At 37.5% G+C, this 21,446-nt stretch overlaps 2 protein-coding genes across 11 annotated transcripts in view; both read right to left on the bottom strand.

Moving 5' to 3' along the window:
• The window catches only part of Wdr17 (WD repeat domain 17), a 120,611-nt gene extending 108,618 nt beyond the window's left edge, over positions 1–11,993 (bottom strand). For all 11 annotated transcript variants that reach the window (NM_001447115.1, XM_087588874.1, XM_087588881.1 and 8 more), the window contains 1 exon segment: positions 11,913–11,993. The gene's annotated coding sequence lies outside the window, so the exon portion shown is untranslated.
• The window catches only part of Erich1 (glutamate-rich 1), a gene marked incomplete at its 5' end in the record, with an annotated part of 52,793,804 nt that overhangs the window by 38,534,516 nt on the left and 14,237,842 nt on the right, over positions 1–21,446 (bottom strand).

Genomic DNA, 21,446 nt, shown 5'->3' with positions numbered 1-21,446 from the left:
CTCTCTGTAAGTTGCTTTAGTTAAGGTGTTTTATCAGAAACAGAAGTCACTAGTAGAGGTACTTAATGTTTTCTAAAGATTTATTTTTGTTTTAATTGTGTGTGTGTGTGTGTGTGTGTGTGTGTGTGTGTGTGTGTGTGTGTGTGGGCATGAGTGAGGGTACCCTCAGAAGCAGAAGAGGGGATCAGATACCCAAGAGCTTGAGTTGGAGGTGGTAGTAAGGTTCACATTATGCATGCTGAGAACTGGACCTGGGTGCTCTCCAGAAACAACAAGTGCTTTTAACTTCAGCCCTATAATTTAATATTTATATTATTTCTAATATAAGGGCAAACTATTTCCTGTCATGTCATACCAGAATACATTTAACATGTGTTTCCTGGTCATATTCCATTTATTTTCATTTTATCTGACTTCATGTCAGAGTTTCTCTCTTACACCTTTCTGAGGGGCAGAGTTGAAATCCTTGGCTGATCTGTAAGAAAATGCATGTCAAAGTCAATCAGCGGGAACCGAGACAGGAAGGAACAAGTCACAGTGAGACTTTTTTGCACGTATTTGCACCTCAGAATCTGTGTCCATCTGTATAAATGCCATATATTTATTAACCATACATGTCAGAAGATTATTGTGCAGATTACACAATGAAAGAAAATGATGGAAATCAAAGGTTCAATGTTAACATTTAAAATAAATGTTAGCACTTAAAATAAAATTTTAAAAAAGAAGTAAAGTATTTTTTGAAGGCTAAATACTATGGGCATAAAACACTCAAATCTTAATATTGAATTAAATTAAAAATCTTAATATATTAAACTGACTTCTATATATTTCTCTCTTCATCTTAATCTTTTTATAACTTTGTCATGGACCGACTCCATATCCCTTGCTATTGCCTTTGAGGTTGCCTTGCAACCTTACTTGCTTTGCCCAGTATGGATGGGCAACAGTCACATCCTTGTTTCCATAGCAGTCCATGACTGAAGGGTTGTTTCCTGTACATCTTTGTGTTTCTCAAATCAGCATGATAAGAACATTCTATAGTCGTGCTTCTCAACCTTCCTAATGCTACGACACTTCAATACAGTCCCTCATGTTATGGTGATCCCCAGCCATAAAATTACTTTTGTTGCTACTTCATAACTGTGATTTTGCTACCATTATGAATCATAATATGAATATCTGATATGCGGGACATTTGATATGTGATCTCTATGAAAGGGCTGAGAACCATTGTTCTATGGCTCTTCCCCTACTCTAAGAAGGATGATCAAGAAAAGTAACGTCCTGCTCATTCTCTAACATTTGGCCTACATCATTGCTGCTCTGATTCTACATTTAGATTTATTTATCAGTCCCATTTTTCTTGACATCTCAGATCCAGATATTGACTAAGTCTGAAATATTGCTATTTTTTTGCCTATCCCTTTTACAGCACTAACTTTCTTCTCTCCACTGTATTTTCTCCTGAGCTGTAGTAAAAGTACAATTGATTTCTAAAAGTAAAGTGTGAGGTACAGTATTGGAATGGAATACCTGGAAGTACCAGGTTTGCATTTGTGCTCACAACCTTTCCAAAAAGTTTCAACTAGTAGACTTGGAGGAAGCCTGCTGGAGAATCTGAGAGGATCCTTCAGTGGCACTGATGTGTGGAGTCCAACTCGCTTTCTATGTTAATAGCCCTATAACACTGTACACTTTCCTGAATTCTACCCTTAGATTAAAAAGCAGTCCTTCATGAAGCAAAGAAATGCAAGCTGACAGGAACCGGATGTAGATCCCTCCTGAGAGACAGTCAAATACATATGCGAATGCCAGCAGCAAACCACTTACCTGAGAATGGGACCCCCGTTGAAAGGAATCAGAGAAAGAACTGAAAGAGCTGAAGGGGCTTGAGACCCCATATGAACAAAATGCCAACCAACTAGAGCTTCCAGGGACTAAGCCACTACCCAAAGACTATACATGGACTGACCCTGGGCTCCAACCTCATAGGTAGCAATGAATAGCCTAGTAAGGGCACCAGTAGAAGGGGAAGCCCTTGGTCCGGCCAAGGCTTGACTCCCAGTGAACTGGATTCTTGTGGGGAGGGCAGTAATGGGGGGAGGACTGAGAGGAGAACACCCATATAGAATGGGAGGGGGAGGATTTAGGGGGATGTTGGCATAGAAACCGGGAAAGGGAATAACATTTGAAATGTAAATAAGAAATACCCAATTTAATAAAGATGGGGGGAAAAAGCAGTCCTTCAGCTTGCTAGAGAGAAGAAACAAACACCCACATCCCTAAATTCAATCTCCTGGTTTGTTTTTTCTTCAGGAAAACATCTTGGGCCTTATCCTCTACCAAAATGAAACATGTTTGTCACAGCTCGACGAACTGACACAGAAGGGAGTGCGGGCCTGGGTGCAGGGGAAGAGCTTCACCAATCTTCCCCAAGAGCTCAGACTGGGAGTTAAACACTGTATTGTAATCCTCCACTGAGATAACACACGAATTAAATTGACATGTTATTAATGAATTGTCTTGACACTGTGACATCATTTGCACAAATAGCTAGAATTTTGTCTTAGTTTAAAAAATTTAAGGCATGTTTAGTCATCTATTTCTCAGAAGTTTAATTGTAATTTTAACTGAATGATCTCTCAAAATTTCAGCAAAATTGTATTAAAATCTTTAAGTCATTAAAACTAAAACTGTTGAAAACAAAAAACCAAAAATAGTACAATGCTTGCATCTCAGAAATAATAACAGAAATGCTAACAGAACACTAAAATATCTAGCATGTGTTATGATATACCATACACTTGATATTTTTGGCTACTATACTATACAATGAAGTTATAAGAGCTATTTCATATGATTTCACTTTTCCAAGGAAATTTATCTTGAATTCCTGCTAAATACACTATAGTTATATAAAATGTAAGTGCACTGTATTAAAATTCAGAGAAGAGCATTTTACTTTCTATGAAAGTCAGTTTGACTCAGCAGGGAAGTATATAGCAAACTGTTTTGCTTTTCATTAAGGTTGTGCTTCCCTTTCTAAAAAGCACCCTAGCCTTCACTGCTTCATAAAACTCAGATTAAACAAATGAAAATGTTCTCAGTGAAGCATTTCGTAGAATGCTTTAGGTAGGCAGCTTATACATGCCCTAGGATAGCCACAGATGTGGCCTAATATTTGTAGATGGTAACACCATGTCACTATGGCAAAAGTTTGGACACCTGTGAAGTTGAGTATAATATTAGAGAAAATAATTTTTAAACATAAAAGGAATAAGTATTGCCATATACTAAATATATACATATTTCTATAATAAATACCACAATGCCTATCATTCTCAGTAAGAGAGAATTCCATGTCATTTCACCCTTTATCTGCCCCTGGAAACTTAGTCCTGTCTTAGGAGGCTCCAGCAAATATCTTGACTCATCAAGCTGAAGGTTATAGGCAAAGCATGATAGAGCAACAAACTGGATGAAATCTGAATCTATGAACACAGCTAGGCTTCCTACCTCCACCATATTTAAAAAATTTGTTTCCCTTTTGTTCAATCTGTTATTATTTTGCATTTTCACTGTTACATGGATAGCAACTTAGGATTCTACTTGGTTGGGGTTAAACCCATTCCCTCTTCTTCGCAGCTAGCTTTCACCTGTGTGTCCTGTCTATTCACCTGTAGAGAACACAGCTAGCAAACTTAGACCTCTTGCTTGTACCAGGTTATACATACTCTGTCATTGCAAGTTTAGTTACATATCAATATGAATTGAATTTTTTGTTGTCACCAATTAAAAGAAACTTCATTTGTACTTATGAGTATAAAACACACAAAATAGTATCATATCAGTCAAAATAATATTTCAGGGCTACATTATAATCTAAGGTGAATTCTTCCTATAGATAAGTAATAAAATTGATGTGATGACTGCTTTTTGAAAGTAATATATCTGAAATGAACCACTGAAAGAGAATGCTGATAAAAATTCAAAGCCTTAATCCCAGAAAGAATGTATGAATTTAATGGTTACTAACTCATTATATGTCCTCAACTTAGAAAGCAATGGGCGAAACAGCAGCAGCAGCAGCAGCAGCAGCAGCAGCAGCAGCAGCAGCAGCAGCAGCAGCAGCAGCAGCAGCAACAACAACAACAAAACAACAGCAACAACAACAACGAAGGGCTGGAGGATGACTCACTAGTAAAACATTCACCACACAAGTGAGAAGACCTTAGTTCAACTCTCCAGATTCCATGTGAAGCTGGACACAGCAGCATGTCCTATAATCTCATTGCTGCTACAGAGAGATGGGAAGAAGCGACTGCAGAATCCCAGAAGCTCACATGCCAAGCAGTGCACTTTGTGTAGCCCTTAACACCAAATGGAGGGGGTCTGCTTCAGGCCTGATCTCCACATGTGCTTCATGGCATGGGTCCTCCCTCATACATGAATTAGTTCACACACACACACACACACACACACACACACACACACACACACACACACACACGTGCGCGCTAATGCACTTTATTTTTTCACAATCTTCTTAGCTTATAAATATATTTTAAGTGTTGCATGCAATTGGAGGAAATTCATGTCAGAATCATTACTTATACTGAATTAAAAAAACAAACAAACAAACAAAAAAAAACTCTAGCTATAGCCAGCCCTGGTGGTGGAGGAGTGTAATCTCAGCTACTTGGGTAGTTTCAGCATAGGACTCTCAAGTTTGAGGTTTGACTTGGGTTATAGAACAGTTCCAAACCTAGTGTATTACAGAGGTGGTATGAAGCCACATGTTCAATGACTAAGGCTGGAACAAAACAAAACCAGTGGGAAAGAAAGCAGATATAAAACCTGAGCTAAGCAATTATACATTTAACTGAAGAACTATTGTGATGTTACAATTTTATAGAGTAAATATCATTCAGCTATGAAGGAAAAGATCAGAAAGTAACCTTATAAATACAACAATTTGAAAAAATGTTCGTAATTTCTCACTAAAAGTATTTGACAAAAACGCTAGGCTTTTGGACATTAAGAAAAACAAAAACCTGAAATATGAAGTTATTGTAGTTTTTTAAATATATTAAGCCAGAAAACCCTGAACATGATTGTGAAAATAACGATAAAGACAGCAAAGTCAGATAATGGGATTTAGGAAAAGAAGATAATAATTTATAATAATTTATCATTTAATATATATAATCATTAGATAAGCATTTTTATTTTTAGTTAAAAACTAATGCAGACTATTAAGAAAATGTTGACTCAAAGTTATTTGGTATTTTACAATCAATTTTGAAATAATGAATTATTTAAAGAATTTATGTTAAAGTATGCCATTAAATTAATGTAAACATTTCTGTAAAGCATATTAATATGCAAATAATTATTATATGTAAATTTGTTTGGAAAAAGTCTGTAGGTAACTTAAAGAGCATATTATTGAGATAATTATATCTATGTATAGGAATGTGCAGAAACATTAAAAATTGCATACAGAACACAAAATAGTAGGCTATTTCTGGGTGATAAGATTTCAGAAATATAATATTCTTTTGACTCTATAATTTTATTGACCACCACTTTTCAAATAATTTTTAAACAAATGTTCATTAACTAATAAATATATACTAATTAGACAGGTTAATTCACTCAATAAAACTAATAAAATTACTATTTTCTATGGCTTTTAGTTTTATAGAATGTTTTATAAAATAAAACATATATTAAATATATAAGATTATATAATAAAAGATATTATAGAATTATAGAATAAAATGAACAAAATTAGCACGTGTTATATATATGTATATATATGTATATATATAATAACATTTATCTATTAGTCATGATTAATCAAAGAAATCAATCAATATATAATATATATTTCTTTATATATGGAAGTTCAAATATGTATCATATATATACATATATATGAATATATGAAATAGGATGATTTCTGGTATAGAAAAAAATACCCCATAACATCGTTTAAATATGAATGCAAGTAGAACCATGCAAATAATTATATAATTAACATTTTGCTACTGTGTTGTAAAACATTTGAAAATTATAGAAAATTGGAAGGATTAATTTTAGTCATTCTTTGGCTCATAAATGTAAAATGTTCTTGTTTTGAGTATTTATAATTCCAAAGAACTACTATCCTCATGGCGATCTTTTATTAAACATAAAGAGTATTTTATAATTCTCTAAATCAGTTAATCACCATGTGCATTTCTCAGGTGACTGGCAGCACAGTTCAGTTAGAAATTGGCTACAAACGAAGTTATTTGGCTCACATGCTAATTCTAATGAGTCAGCGCTGTGGCTGGGATACGTCAGCATTCCCTCACATGATTTATGTGTTTAACAAAGGTAGAGAGGTATTGACCAAGATCAACAGTTCAAGTAATTTAGCAGAAAACATCCATCTAGTATCTTTTAAGAACAAGAAATAATCTCTTACATTCCTGTCATTCTTGAGCTTATGTTTTAGATGTCTTGACCCAACATTTTGTGTGAGCATTCTCAGTGTGTGCCAATCCGTGATGTTCTTAAAAGCTTAGATGATAAAAATAGGTCTCAATAAGTGGAGCATTAGCCTACTTTGAAACCCTGGATTAGGTGGTGAGTAGAAAAGAGTAAGGTTATTTGTGGTTTGGGTTCACAAAGTAACCCCTTATAATAACCTGTGTTATTAATTTGTGGTTTGAGTTCACAAAGTAAACCCTTATAATAACCTGTGTAAATTTCAATGTCATCAGCAAAACCCAGGAGTTATGTGTTACGTCTAATACTTGGTTCCAGAGAAGCAAGAAACCAATTCAAAGAGCTAGAAATGTGAATGAGTTATTTTCACCATATGTCTAAATATATTTAAATGTGAATATGCAAATATGTGTCTATTTGTGTGGATCTGCACATGTCTGTGTGTATGTGGATACCAGAGGACAGTCTTGGCAGTCATCCTGAGGACTGTGGCACATCTCTGAGATAAAGTCTCTCATTGGCATGGAGCTCCCCAATTAGGCTAGAGTTCAGAAGATCAGTGAATCCCAGAGGCCTGCCTGTCTCTACCAGGCTAGTTACTTGAGACTAGTTAAAAAACAATCAAACAAACAAACAAACAAACAAAACCCACAAGATGTCTTGGAAACTTGCTAAGAAATTCTGATTTAAAAATATGCTGATTTACTGTCTATTAAGCTCTCAGGAAAGCTAATGCAGCTGGTTGAAGGTTTAGTAAGAGGGTTATAGAGGCTGTTTAGGACCAAAGCAAGTGACAAGTCTAGACTTAAACACATCTCACTTTAAAATTTTAACCAAGGACATGCATTGGGTTGAAGGACCAAATTGCAACCATAAAAGACTTCAAGGCAAAACTTAGATTGCATTCATTTACAAGTTACAATAATAGTATTTTGACTAGTATTTTGGATAATAAGTCTTGTAAAAGGAGATCAAATACATGCTATACTGTTTGTTAGATGCATCTAATGTTTCACGAATTTAAAACTTAACTATTCAAAACATTTGTATTACTACTGGAATAGTTAGAGTGAGGGAGAAAACAATGTTGAGAGCACTCTTTGCAACTCTTGAGAGGGACTGAAGAGTGCTAGAAATCCAGAGCCTGAGCCATTCTAGAACAAGTTTCCATTTCTAATTTTGAGAGCCCATCTGAATGACTTTGCTCATCCATAGAATACCTAGACTCTACAGATCCTTGCATCTTCGATTCTGAAATGATTCCCTTCAAATCGTTTGTCATAGTTCCATATTAGAAAATTACAGAGAGAAGGGCGAGGTGACTTAAACCCATACACCCCAGAGGCTCATGCCAGAAGATTGCTGTGAATTTCCAGTCAGCCTGGGCTCCAGAGTGAGTTCAGCAAACAGTTGAGATCCATGTCTTACTGTTCAAGACATTTTACTACCAGTCTCGTGTTGTTGGGTGTTGTAAATTGGGATGCAGAATTCCAGGAATTTGGAGATAGTCTAATGAACCATACCCCTTAAGTATTTGTTAGGTAATGAAATGGGTGAGCGGGCCATGCTCACTGACAATGTGAGGTTCTATTTCAAAATAAAGCACTGCATAACCATACTTGTCATTGAGATTTACTCAGATATATATTGAAATACAGAGAATTAGCATAAACTATTGACCAACTACACAAATTTCAAGACTTTTGTGCATATATTTATATAAGAAAATAAAAGCTATTTTATACCACATTAAACATGAGTGCTCTGTATAATCAATTTTTTTACTTTCCAATTACAACTTTTCTGCATGTATAGTATGACATGTCTCCTATTTCACATGACATTCATGGAACTCTAACAATGTTCATAATTTAAGGTGTCAAGAATTCTTCTGAAAGAGGTTAAGTTGAAGTACATGGAAAACTACTTGAGGAACTCTGTTCTGAATTCCCCATCTCTGAGCATTTGATATACAATAAGCACTGAATGGTCTCACATCCTTATGGACACATGAGGATTTATTTTATGACTCTTTTGCCAGGGTTTACCTGAACATGACATTTATCAGGCAACCTTGAGAAAGCAAATGGTTGATGAACTATGTCTTAATGTTGAAGACATACTACTGCCGGTTTCTGTGTTGTTGGGTTTTGTAAAATGGAATGCAGAATTCCATGAGTTTGGAGATAGCCTAACAAACCATACCCTTTAAGTATTTGGTGGGCAATAAAAGCAGTATCTTTGTCATTGCGAAGGGAAAAGATCTCACATAGAGATTAGTGTGATTTCATGGAAAGAACCAGCTGTGATTCCAAATTCAGAATGTTCCTTCTGCTTGCTTTTTGGCAAAGTTTAGAAATCTTAAATGACTGAATTTTCCTTCAATCTTTCTAAAAATGATAATGAAATTTTCATTCTACATATATTGGTAAAAGTCCCTAACCGGCTGCTTGCAGTTCTCTGCTCCATTTGGATGGAAGCCTCAGGTAAGTAAGCTTTTCAAATACTGGCCTGTAGGAGTTTTTGGTTCTGTCATTTTTGGCATCTGGGGTTGTGACAGTAGGTATTGGAAGTAGTAAGTCTGTAGTCCTAAGCAGACCTAGGACATAGAGGCCATTACCCATGCAAGTGTTAACAGTTCTCAGACTCTGGTCTCTGAAACTTTTCTGCAGGTTCTCTTCCAGTAGCCCTGGCCATGCTAAAATGTTCAGTCGTACTTTGAATCTTCAGTTGTCATCTGCCTCTGAAAATACTCGGGAACCAGAGAACCCAGAGGGTTGTTCAAACACTGGAGTGTCAAGTGTGGTTGGAGTCTGTCAGGCATGGGGTTTTCCTCCCCACCTGTAACAGGATTCATGGTGGTGGTTTGTGCTGTCCCTGAGGGCTCCACTCTGTCGTTCCTTCAGCACTAAAGCAGTAATGCTCACACATTGTGCTTGGAAACCTGTCTCTGGGTCTCTCGCAGTCAGTGTTAGAGAGTTCTTGCTTCGTGTCAGACACGCACCACTAACAATGATTTTAACAGAGATTTAAAAGTTTCACAGTGCCCAAGGAGAGGTGAGTCCTTCTTGGAACTTTTAAATAATGTCAGATGAGAAATCAGTTTTATTCTAGGTTTTGTTTCTATAGCAGATTCTCTAGGGGAATTTCTAAAATGTTCTTTAGGTATTCACGTGTAATTGCTTGTTCTCAAATCTCAAAGGCACAGACTCATTAACCGTGGAAGAATAATGGCCATGATATTATCAAAGGACAATATGTAGTCATAGACACTGGAAGTGCCACTTGTAGTTTAATGTGCTTCTGACACAAATGCAGGAGCATGGTTAATGAGGTAATACGATACCCATCCCTGTGTCCTAATAACAATATATTCTTAGGATATTCATATATGGATGTATATAGGATATTCATCCATGAAAATATACTGGAAATCACATAGCTAATGTTTTAGTCTTCCATGCATCACCATAAATGGCTAGCTACATTGGTTATTCAAATAATATTAACTACTGCTATTCTTCCTGTATATATCAAATCTCAACTAAATCTAGAATATGGGAAGAAAATGTTAATCCTTCAGATTAATGGAGCACTTAGTTTGGTCTTCATTACAATGTTTCAGAAAATAAAATTAGGTTAAGTTAGAAATTTTATAATTTTATTAATAACCACACAGTAATCATTCATGTTGGCCTTCTATGGCTCAGCAAGTTAAAACAAATATAACAAAAAAGTGAAATAACCTAAAATGATCATATACTTCTCTGAACTATTACAAAAACTTTCTTGCCCCATCTCTACTCAGGCTAAGGACTTTAAAGCCATTTACAGAAAACAACAACAAAAGCAACCTAACTGCAATAGTAGTCTATACTTAAAGCAGATGAATTTTAAAAATTAATTTTCTAAGCTAAATTCATTTGTAGATTTCTATACATGATGCTATTATATATTGTCATAATAGCATGATTTGAGAATTCCAATATGACATTTTCTAAATTATAAAATTAAGGAGAATGGAGTTTTTAAAAGGCAACTCCAAATAGTATTTCCCCCAAAGTGTTTATGCCTCTTTAGTCATCTATTGAAAACAACATAAGGAGATATCAGATCAACATAATTGTTAAAAATCCAACTAGTCTTTATATATACATTTGTAGACCTCACTCAAAAAATTTTTACTTTTATGGGTGACTTTTGAAATAGATCATTAGTTGATTTCAATTCAGAAAAATTTCCAAAAACTCTTAATGTGCTAAAACTACCACTTGTTACATTAATCCATAAAACAATCCAGTAAAGCAAGTTCTCCAAATTTTCTTCAATTGACAGGTTTTCGGAGTTTCTTAAGTTTGTCAAACAGCCTCAGATTTCTGTCTTCCAACATAAAGCTATAATCATAGCCCTGCGCATTTAGGGTGCTGCAGCACCTTGTAGAATAAAGGAGTATTTATGGGTTTCAGTCACTAGTGTTACAGTGTTAAATTCTCCTCATTCGAAATAAGAGAATTTGTGAATCAATAGATGTATAGAATATTTCCCTCCTTTTTAGTTCAAGTTTTTAAATCCTCATAAATTCCCTTGCATCTAACTATTTTTGTGGTTATTGTAACCTAGAAATGATATGATAGTGCTAAAATTGACAATTACAATGTCATGTTATTAAATCAAATACTTCATATCTCTTAAACAATAGATGTATTTTTCTTAGTCTTCTTTAAAGGATAGTTTGTTCTGAAAAAGTTAGAAATATAACATATCTTCAAATTTATGTTAAAGACATTTATATGAAATAAATGTGACATGTGAATGATGCATGAGCAACTTTTTAGTATATTTGGTGTATTCTAATTTATTTTTTAGCAACATAGATTTTTGCTTCTATGAATATTTGCATCCAAAATATGAATACATCGGTAAAAGAAAAATGAAGTATTTTAATGATCTTCTTAGCATACAATAATCTTTTCTTGGGGTTAGTATTGCCTTTATATTATAACAGATTTTTTTTAAAGCTTTCTTGGTACAATCATTTCAAAGTAATCTATACCAGTAAGTCTTGTACACTGATGGAATAATATTCTAGGCTCTAGACTCCATATACTTATTAATCTTAGAAATAACAGTAAAAGGGTGTCTAGAAACAGCCCCAGCTTCCACGCAGGGGGAATTCACATACATGTTGAGTTCTAACTATGTCTTGTAATACTCAGATGTGTGGCTGCAAAACTCCTGGGATTAGCTCCTCAGGCATCGGCTTGCACAGCACCGTAGGAGGCTTAGCGCCCTAGTCTGAGACCTCAGAGCGCTGGTCACGGACGCGAAGCCAACTCATTCAAACATCTTCCTTCCTCTTTGATTGGGTGCTGATCAGAGTCTCCTACAACACCACCCCACCTGAGCCTTACCTGGAGGAGACAGCGGCTGCAGCTTTGGATAGCAGCAGGTACTGAAGCAGGACCAGCCAAAGGGACCGCCCGGGCCCGCGCACCGGCCACGCCCTCCTCGCCGCCCACTCAGCTCTCAGGGGCGGGGCGACCCTGAACATCCCTGAGCCAGCGGCGGGTTCCGCCCACCCTCTACATTGCCGGGTGGGGCGGACAAGCACTCTGGATCCCGCCCCATAATAATTACACGTGACAAACACACTAGTGTCTGATTGGAGCACATGGGATGCTGACCTCTGGAAACAAGGCTGGGAGCGAGTTGGTTACCTAGCAACGAGGCTGCTGTGCAGAAGCTGCGATTCCTAAGCTTTGGGGTCAAAGCTTCAAACAAAGCACGTACATTGGGATTTTAAAAGGTGGGGCAGGAAGAGTATGGCCCACTAGCGTTGTCACTGCCAAATATTCCACATCGAAGCTGTGCCGTATATAAAATTGAATCGAATGAACAAGAAACAAATCATATGGCTTCTACATTAGTCTTGAACCATTGTTTAGAATATGAGTGTAGAGTGCTCACTGTCCCGCAAGTCTTATTATCTTATTAGCTCAAGTAGCCACAGGAACCACATCTGTGAATGAGATTACTTTGATTAGTTCGGCTGCGTGCAGTTAATATACCTGTCCACACTGTGAGCAAAACATATTTGTAATGTGGATGCTGATGGAAAGCAAATGCTTGCTGCTCTTACTCATGAAATCAGGGTCTATATTTCTAAAGTAGCTTCTTTAACTGGGTCCTTTAGTCATCACATTACAGGAATTATCCATTTGTGTACTTGAACGTGACCTGTAAAAGCACACAGTATTCACTCCAGAGGGAGTAAGCCAATATTCAGAATGAATGTGAATGGAATCCAAGTAACATGCATTCAGGTTGCTCCAAATTGTGTTTTCCACTGTGGAAGTAGTTAACAAACTATAGTCACAGAACATCAGGTGAGCAGGTTACAAAACTTGGGAAATCTAAGGACAATCCTTAGCCTTTGGTTGGTAGAACGCTCTGCCAAGTTAATCCATTTGAAAGGTTTTAAATAATAGTGAAAGGCATGGATATGAGATACAGAACAATAAACAACTATTAAAGAGAATAAGATGGTCCCAAATAATTTTAGCGATGGACCTTGGCCCAATTCTCTACAATCATGGGTGTTCTTATTAGTCTGCTGACTCTTCTACATAACTTGTTTTTTTTCCAGAGAAATTCAGCTCACAAAATGTAGTTCTTTTATGATATTTGTAGCTTCAATCATATGTCAAGTTCTGAATAATTATCTACCCTTACAAGAGAGAATCTCAGGAAATAATTCCTACTCACTGTCACAGTACATATTGCTACTATTTCCTTCCAACATATTCTCTACAGATTCTGTTTCCTTGGAATCACTTATGCTAGATTTGTAAATCAAAATTTACTTAAAAGTTAACTCTCCTTGTAGAAAATGAATTTGTTAAAAGTTAAGATGACTTCTTACAACTGTTTGCCCTACCCCTTAATGAAATGACTAACAATAACAGGTTTCCAATAAATGTTTGATGAATGAATGAATGAATGAAAATTAAATGGCATATAATATCTTGAAAATCTATAAGAGTTCATAATACTGTTTTATGATTAAACTCTAAATGAAGTTTTATAAAGATATAATGGGTTGATTTCAGAAAAGCGCTTTTTGGAGAAATTTTCCTTTCAGATTATTCAGGAAATAGAAACAAATAGAGTTTCATAAGACAGAAAAGAAGATGGGAAGACTATGCAACATGAAAATCACTGGGAAAGCACATCATGAATTTAACTAATCATGTCTTGCTTGCTTCCTTTTGTGGGAGGTGAATGTGGCTATCCACAGATATGAAAGGATCTAGAGACTGTGAAAGGAAAATAAAACTATTAAAATAGAAAAAAGAGACTGGGACAATACAGACCTTAGTATTTAGGTCAAATATTAACATCTTTCCTGGGCAAGAGAACCCATTAAAATTGGCTTTAAAAAATGACCTTTTCCTTAAGAAATGGCATCAAGAGGTTGGATGTAAGGATACAGATTAGGAGAAAAAAGCTATGCTTGACTGGGGAAAATACATATCAATTGCCTGGACTATAATGAGGAAAACAAGAATGTCTTGGGGACATATGTTACATTTTTGGGAAGTGGCTTATCTTCAAAGTAGAGAAATACATGCCTAATAATGGATCTAAAGAGAAAAAGAAATTTCTATGTAAGAAAATAACTGAATGAGACACCCACACCCAGCCGTCCATAGCTGTACACTCAGCTCTGAAAGACAAAAAAAATATTGATGCATAAAAGAGTATTGATATGTGCCCATACACACATATCCCATGTCTATAAATACCACTCACACAGCCCACGTGGATGCCAGAGGGCAAGTTAAGGGAGCTGTTTTCTCCTTTCACTATGGGAGCCCCCAGAACTGAAGTCTTGTGGTCTGGTTCAGTAGCAGGCACCATTACTGGCTGGGCTGTCTATCTAGCAGTTTGGGTCCATAGTTTTTCCATAGAAGATTTAAACAACTACAACCAGAGTTAGATCCAGAGAGACAATAAGTTCTCTTCTCTAAAGGAAGAATGTTCACTCTGCTTTTCAGTCTTTTATTCAGCTAATACTTGATGTGATGTTCCCATCTCATCAGGGGGGAAAAAAAACAGTGTCAGTCATTCAGGATGACATTTTCTGAGTCATTATTAGTTCTTGCCATTTTAAGTACACAGAGCTCATCATCATTAAGAAGGACATAAAATATGCTAACACGGTACAAAAGGTAAAAGTCAAGTTCAGAATCTGCTTCTAGAAAGTATACCTGGAGCCATTTTGCTACGAAAACAAACCAAGATGTTGCTGTGTCTGGGAATCTCAGATGGAGCAACTTGTGGAAAATATTTCAGAGGACTTCAAGTCCCTAGATAAGGCCATTTTTGCTTAAAATCGGCTGCCAGCACTTATTTTTAATTCAAGGTTTAAGTTTGTAATTCACCAGATTGAAGGAGAGCTAATTTTTCGCCTAATTTCTTAATGCTAAAATCATAGTAATAAGCAAGAATCCAGTCTTCATAAAAATTTGTTCAGAGTTTGGCTAACTCCCTTTGGGTGTGCTTTGTAGAGATGTTACAAAAATAATCCTCAGGGCATTGTCTCTGGTGCCACAGAACAGTATTTTCAGTTTAGAGAATGCTTGCCAGAAAGAAACTCTCTTGAATATACGATGTAAAATGAGAAAGTAGCATATTGCTTTATATTTTTCATGATAGCAAAATTAAAAGCTCCTGGAGTTTACAATGTAGATTTTTTTCTTTCTCTTGTTGTTTGTTTTGATTTGATTTGTTTTTCTGCATTTTAGCTTTTTTGGAGGCAGGGTTTCTCGGTGTAGCCCTGGCTACTCTATAGAACAGGCTGGCCTTAAACTCAAAGATTCATCGGCTTCTGCCTCCTGAGGGATGGGATCAGAAGCATGCACCACCATCTAGCATTTGTTTGACTGATATAGGGTGAGAGCCCAGTCCTCTGTGGAGAGGGGAGTAGCATTCCTAGAATGGTGGTCTCAGTTATGCAAGAAAAGCCAGCTGAACAAGCCATTGAGAGCAAGCCAATAAAGACTGTTTCTCCAAGATTTCTGCTTCATTTCCTGTCTAGATAATAGACTCTCATTTGGAGGTATAAAGATGAAATAAACCTTTTATTGCTCAATTTGACTTTGGCCAGTGTTTTATCAGGGTAGAGAAGCAAAACAGAACAGTAACCTATTTCTAAGTATTTTCTAACTCCTTAATAGCTAGAGCATCTTACCTCCTTTTCTTCTTTTTCTCATCATTACTATGTAAAAGAATTTTCCAACTAGTTCTTAGAAGACATGGTTTAAATTTTGAGGTTTGTATGTCATGCCGGTGCCTTACAGCTGTGATCCCAATTCCTGGGAGAACATGGCAGATTGCTCATGTCTGAGTCCAGCATGGACTACACAGTAGATTCTAGAACATCTGTGGATATGGGGCAAGAAACAGTCTTCAAAAATTATTTTCTGAGAGTCTTTTATCCAATCAATATGGCCTTTCCATAGGCAATTTATGGATCAGGATAGTATCATAAACAGTTAAAATGAAGATTCAAAACCATACAAATTCATATAATATGAATACACATTTTGATAATAAATCATAAAGGATGTTAATTTAAAACATTTCTTTTGGGATACATATTTTAGTGTTTATTAAAAATCAAAGTAAACCTACACACCAATGAAAGAGATGTGTTTGTTTAAATTTTACGTAACTAAATATGCAAGTATTTGACACCACAGAACACAAGCTTCTTCAAAGTTTTTCAGTTGATCAATATTTTTATTTGGTCCTGGAAAACGCTGCAAATCTGCTTGCTTTACTTTAAAAGCCTGGTGCCTCTAATTCTAATGAGTCTGATTCTTCAGACAAACAGTGTACACTCTCTTGGAACTAAAACATACATTGTTCAGCCTCTCATTGACAATGGTGAGTCAACCCTTTTTTTTTGGTTTTAAATGGACAAAAGCAGTGAGAGGTTACAGCAGGCAACTTACATGGACTGAGTTGGCCCAAAGTTTTTAAAGTTTGCGAGTCCTTTTGATGAGATCTTAAGTGATGAGCTCTGCCCTTCTATCAGAGGGTTGCTGGGAACATAGATTATAAAGGGGATACTGATGGACTTTTACAAGAGTTACAGACCCTGGGCTACAAAATGTTGGCTAAGAAAGCCCAAATTTTTACATCAGAGGCTACCTATCTCAGCTCCTAGCTGAGCGGAAGCAAAAAGGAGACCATCTCAGCATATTGTTGCCAGCCTTCAGAATCCAGCTCTAAAAACTAAGAGACAAGTTTGAGAGTTCCTAGGTGGAGCTAGGCATTGCTGTCTCTGGAATCAGGAGTTTACAATAATAGCAAGGCCTCTAGAGAGCAAGACAAAGTGGGGCACTGACCCCCTAATTTGGACTGAGACTAAACAAAAGACATTACAAAAGGGATTTTAACACAAACTTTGGGGGCTATGAGATGAACCTGTCCAAACAATTGAACCTTCTAGCCATAGAAGGAGCCATCTGTCAAAGAGCTGTGGCAGCTACTTCTAGTTTAATGGGGTTAAGGGTGGGAAGCAAACAAATTAACTCTGGATCAAGAGCTTATACTCACAGCACCCCATGACATTTTTGAGACCCTCCTCCAAGAAGCACCAGAAAACTGGCTGTCTAACAATTGTATGAGCCAGTACCGGTCTCTACTCCTGGGCCACTCTCAAAGCTTGTTTGAGAAACCCACAGCCAATGATTCAGTAACCCTCTTGCTCAATAACTCAGGTGTTCATTCATAACCATCATGAGATGACAGAAAAGACAGGTATATGAGAGCTACAGTAGTTACTTTAACCGAAACAATTTGGGCCCAAGAAAAATCGCTCCAGGAAGAGAGCAGAACTGATTGATCTATTGATCTGACCAAGTCGTTTGGATGGGGAAAAGGAAAATCTACCACCATATACACAGATCATCAGATGGTGTGCTTTTGCTACCTGGAATGGCCACAGTATGATTTATAGATCTATATATGGGGGCTTCTCACTGCTGATTTGAAGAAGAAGAAGAAGAAGAAGAAGAAGAAGAAGAAGGAGGAGGAGGAGGAGGAGGAGGAGGAGGAGGAGGAGGAGGAGGAGGGGAAGGGGAAGCGGGAGGGGAAGGGGAAGCGGAAGGGGAAGGGGAAGGGGAAGGAGAAAGGAGAAAGGAGAAGGGGAAGGAGAAAGGAGAAAGGAGAAGGGGAAGGAGAAGGAGAAAGGAGAAAGGAGAAGGGGAAGGAAGGGGAAGGGGAAGGGGAAGGAGGAGGAGGAGAAGAAGAAGAAGAAGAAGAAGAAGAAGAAGAAGAAGAAGAAGAAGAAGAAGAAGAAGAAGAAGAAGAAGAAGAAGAAGAAGAAGAAGAAGAAGAAGAAGAAGAAGAAGAAGATGACTACGATGACAACCACAGAGGAGAGGGAGAGGGAGGAGAGGGAGAGGGAGGAGAGGGAGAGAGAGGAGAAGGAGAAGGGGAAGGAGAAGAGGAAGGAGAAGCAGCAGCAGCAGAAGCAGCAGCAGCAGAAGTAGCAGAAGACATTTAAAATATCATGTTCTTCCTAGAGGCTGTTTGGCTTCCCCTCCAAATTGCTTTCCTCTGCTTCAGGGGTGCTGACCTGGCTGCCTGACAAATGGGCCTAAGATCAATGAGGCCTGTTGATATTCTGAATGTCAATTCCACACCCCGATGCTGCCTGAGACTCTATTGTAAAGAAGAAATGGACAGTTCAAATCCACAGAGTGATGGAGGACTCCAGAGGAAAAGATTATTTTCTCAGAAATCAGGTGAATTCACCAGAACCTTCTCCGGATTGAATCTGTAAAATACAGGTGAGGGGCAGGCACAGGATAGAATGAGGCCTGTCATTGGAAGAGAAGGAAGGATGGGTGGGAGAGAAGTCTGAAGGGAGAGGAAGAAACTGGAAAGAAAGGAGGAAACAGGGGAGAAGGAGAGAAGCCGTGGCAGGACAATGGAGGCTGACTTTAAGATTCTGCTCTGTTGCTACTGAATTCCTTCTATGAAGCCACAATTACTCTTATAACCTCAACCACACAAAGATCCAACAAAGAAAGAGAACTTCAGACCAATTTCCCTTATGAATATCGATGCAAAAATACTCAATAAAATTCTTGCAAACCGAATCCAAGAGCACATCAAAACAATCATCCACCATGATCAAGTAGGCTTCATCCCAGGGATGCAGGGATAGTTTAATATAGGGTAAACCATCAACGTAATCCACTATATAAAAAACTGAAAGAACAAAATTACATGATCATTTCATTAGATGCTGAGAAAGCATTTGACAAAATTCAACACCCCTTCATGATAAAAGTCTTGGAAAGAACAGGAATTCAAGGCCCATACCTAAACATAGTAAAAACCATATACAGCAAACCAGTAGCTAATATTAAACTAAATGGAGAGAAACTTGAAGCAATCCCACTAAAATCAGGGACTAGACAAGGCTGCCCACTCTCTCCCTACTTATTCAATATAGTTCTCAAAGTTCTAACCAGAGCAATCAGACAACAAAAGGAGATGAAAGGGATACAGAATGGAAAGGAAGAAGTCAAAATATCACTTTTTGCAGATGATATGATAGTATATTTAAGTGATCCCAAAAGTTTCACTGGAGAACTACTAAAGCTGATAAACAACTTCAGCAAAGTGGCTGGGTATAAAATTAACTCAAATAAGTCAGTAGCCTTCCTCTACACAAAAGAGAAACAAGCTGAGAAAGAAATTAGGGAAACGACATCCTTCATAATAGTCCCAAATAAAATAAAATACCTCAGTGTGATTTTAACCAAGCAAGTGAAATATCTGTATGATAAGAACTTCAAGCCTATGAAGAAAGAAATTGAAGAGGATCTCAGAGGATGGAAAGATCTTCCATGCTCATGGATTGGCAGGATTAATATAGCAAAAATGGCCATTTTACCAAAAGAAATCTACAGATTCAATGCAATCCCCATCAAAATTCCAATCCAATTCTTCAGAGAGTTAGACAGAACAATTTGCAAATTCATCTGGAATAACAAAAATCCAGGATTGCTAAAACTATCCTCAACAATAAAAGGACTTCCGGGGGAATCTCTATCCCTGAACTCAAGCAGTATTACAGAGCAATAGTGATAAAAACTGTATGGTATTGGTATAGAGACAGGCAGACAGACCAGTGGAATAGTATTGAAGACCCATAAATGAACCCACACACCTATGGTCACTTGATTTTTGACAAAGGAGCCAAAACCATCCAATGAAAAAAAGATAGCATTTTCAGCAAATGGTGCTGGTTCAACTGGAGGTCAGCATGTAGAACAATGCAGATCGATCCATGCTTATCACCCTGTACAAAGCTTAAGTCCAAGTGGATCAAGGACTTCCACATCAAACCAGATACACTCCAACTAATAGAAGAAAAAGTGGGGAAGAGTCTCGAACACATGGGCACTGGAGAAAATTTCCTGAGCAAAAGACCAATGACTTAGGCTCTAAGATCAAGAATGGACAAAAGGGGACTCATAAAACTACAAAGCTTCTGTAAGGCAAAGGACACTGTTGTTAGGACAAAACATCAACCAACAGATTGGGAAAAGATCTTTACCAATCCTACAACTAATAGAGGGCACATGTCTAAAATATACAAAGAACTCACGAAGTTAGACAGCAGGGAGACAAATAACCCTATTAAAAAATGGGGTTCACGGATGTAGATCTGTCCTGAGAGACACAGCCAGAATATGGCAAATACATAGCAAACCAGTGAACTAAGAATGGCACACCCGTTGAAGGAATCAGAGAAAGGACTGAAAGAGTTTGAAGGGGCTTGAGACCCCGATATGAACAACAATGCCAACCAACTAGAGCTTCCAGGGACTAAGCCACTACCCAAAAACTATACATGGACTGACCCTGGGCTCCAACTGCATAGGTAGCAATGAATAGCCTAGTAAGAACACCAGTGGAAAGGGAAGCCCTTGGTTCTGCCAAGACTGAACCCCCAGTGAACGGGATTGTTGGGTGGAGGGTGGTAATGGGAGGAGGATGGGGAAGGGAACACCCATATATAGAAGGGGTGTTGGAGTGGTTAGGGGGGATGTTTGCCTGGAAACCAGTAAAGGGAATAACAATTGAAATGTAAATAATAAATACCCAATTTAATAAAGATGGAGAAAAAAAAATTAATTTTTTCTGTTGTCAAGGTCTCGTTTATTGGGATGAACGTTACAGCTTTTAAGGCTTTCAGGTAGAGGGAGTGACCTTTGTGAAACACGAAGGATGGAGGGGCAAGGGTATAGGCAGTGATAGCAGGAGGCAGAGGTCAGGCAGTGGAGACACCGGGTGTTGACTCAGGAGATAACTGGTATCTGCTCGAGCTGAGGCATCCCTTGAATGTTATCTTCCTGTGCCGTAAATTCATGGGAGTGGCTTTTGTCCAACAATCTTAAGACTTATGGCAGTCATCTTAGGGGTGAATATCTGTGGCCAAACAGCCCAGAGTCACCTAGTCACTTTGAGCCATGCAGTCAAAAAGCGGCTAGGCCCAAATCCAATACGGCTCCCTACAGCAATGGAAGTCTCATGTGTGAAGGGTGAAGTCCGAAATGATGCTGGGTTCTGGTAATGAACATTCTTCTTCCCTTCTACCCTATACGTGCTTTACACAGGAGCACTGTATTTTCCTACTATTTTAATGCTCGGTTTTGGGAAGCAGTTTCCCAAATGACAATCCAGTTGTGATAATACAAACTGGCCTTAGGGACACAGTGAAGATTTCTCATAAAAGAGTTGTGCATATTTTATTTCCTCTGAATCACAGATTCTGTTTCAAAGTTTAGTGTTAATTTCCTTTGAGTTGCATCTTTGCAATTTACTGGGTGAGAAAAAAGAACTACAAACTACAA

The sequence above is a fragment of the Rattus norvegicus genome, chromosome 16, assembly GCF_021556685.1.
Source record: "Rattus norvegicus strain SHRSP/BbbUtx chromosome 16, alternate assembly SHRSP_T2T, whole genome shotgun sequence".
Taxonomy (NCBI): Eukaryota; Metazoa; Chordata; class Mammalia; order Rodentia; family Muridae; genus Rattus; species Rattus norvegicus.
The sequence above is the reverse complement of the archived record's forward strand: the minus strand, read 5'-3'. Positions and strand labels throughout refer to the sequence as shown.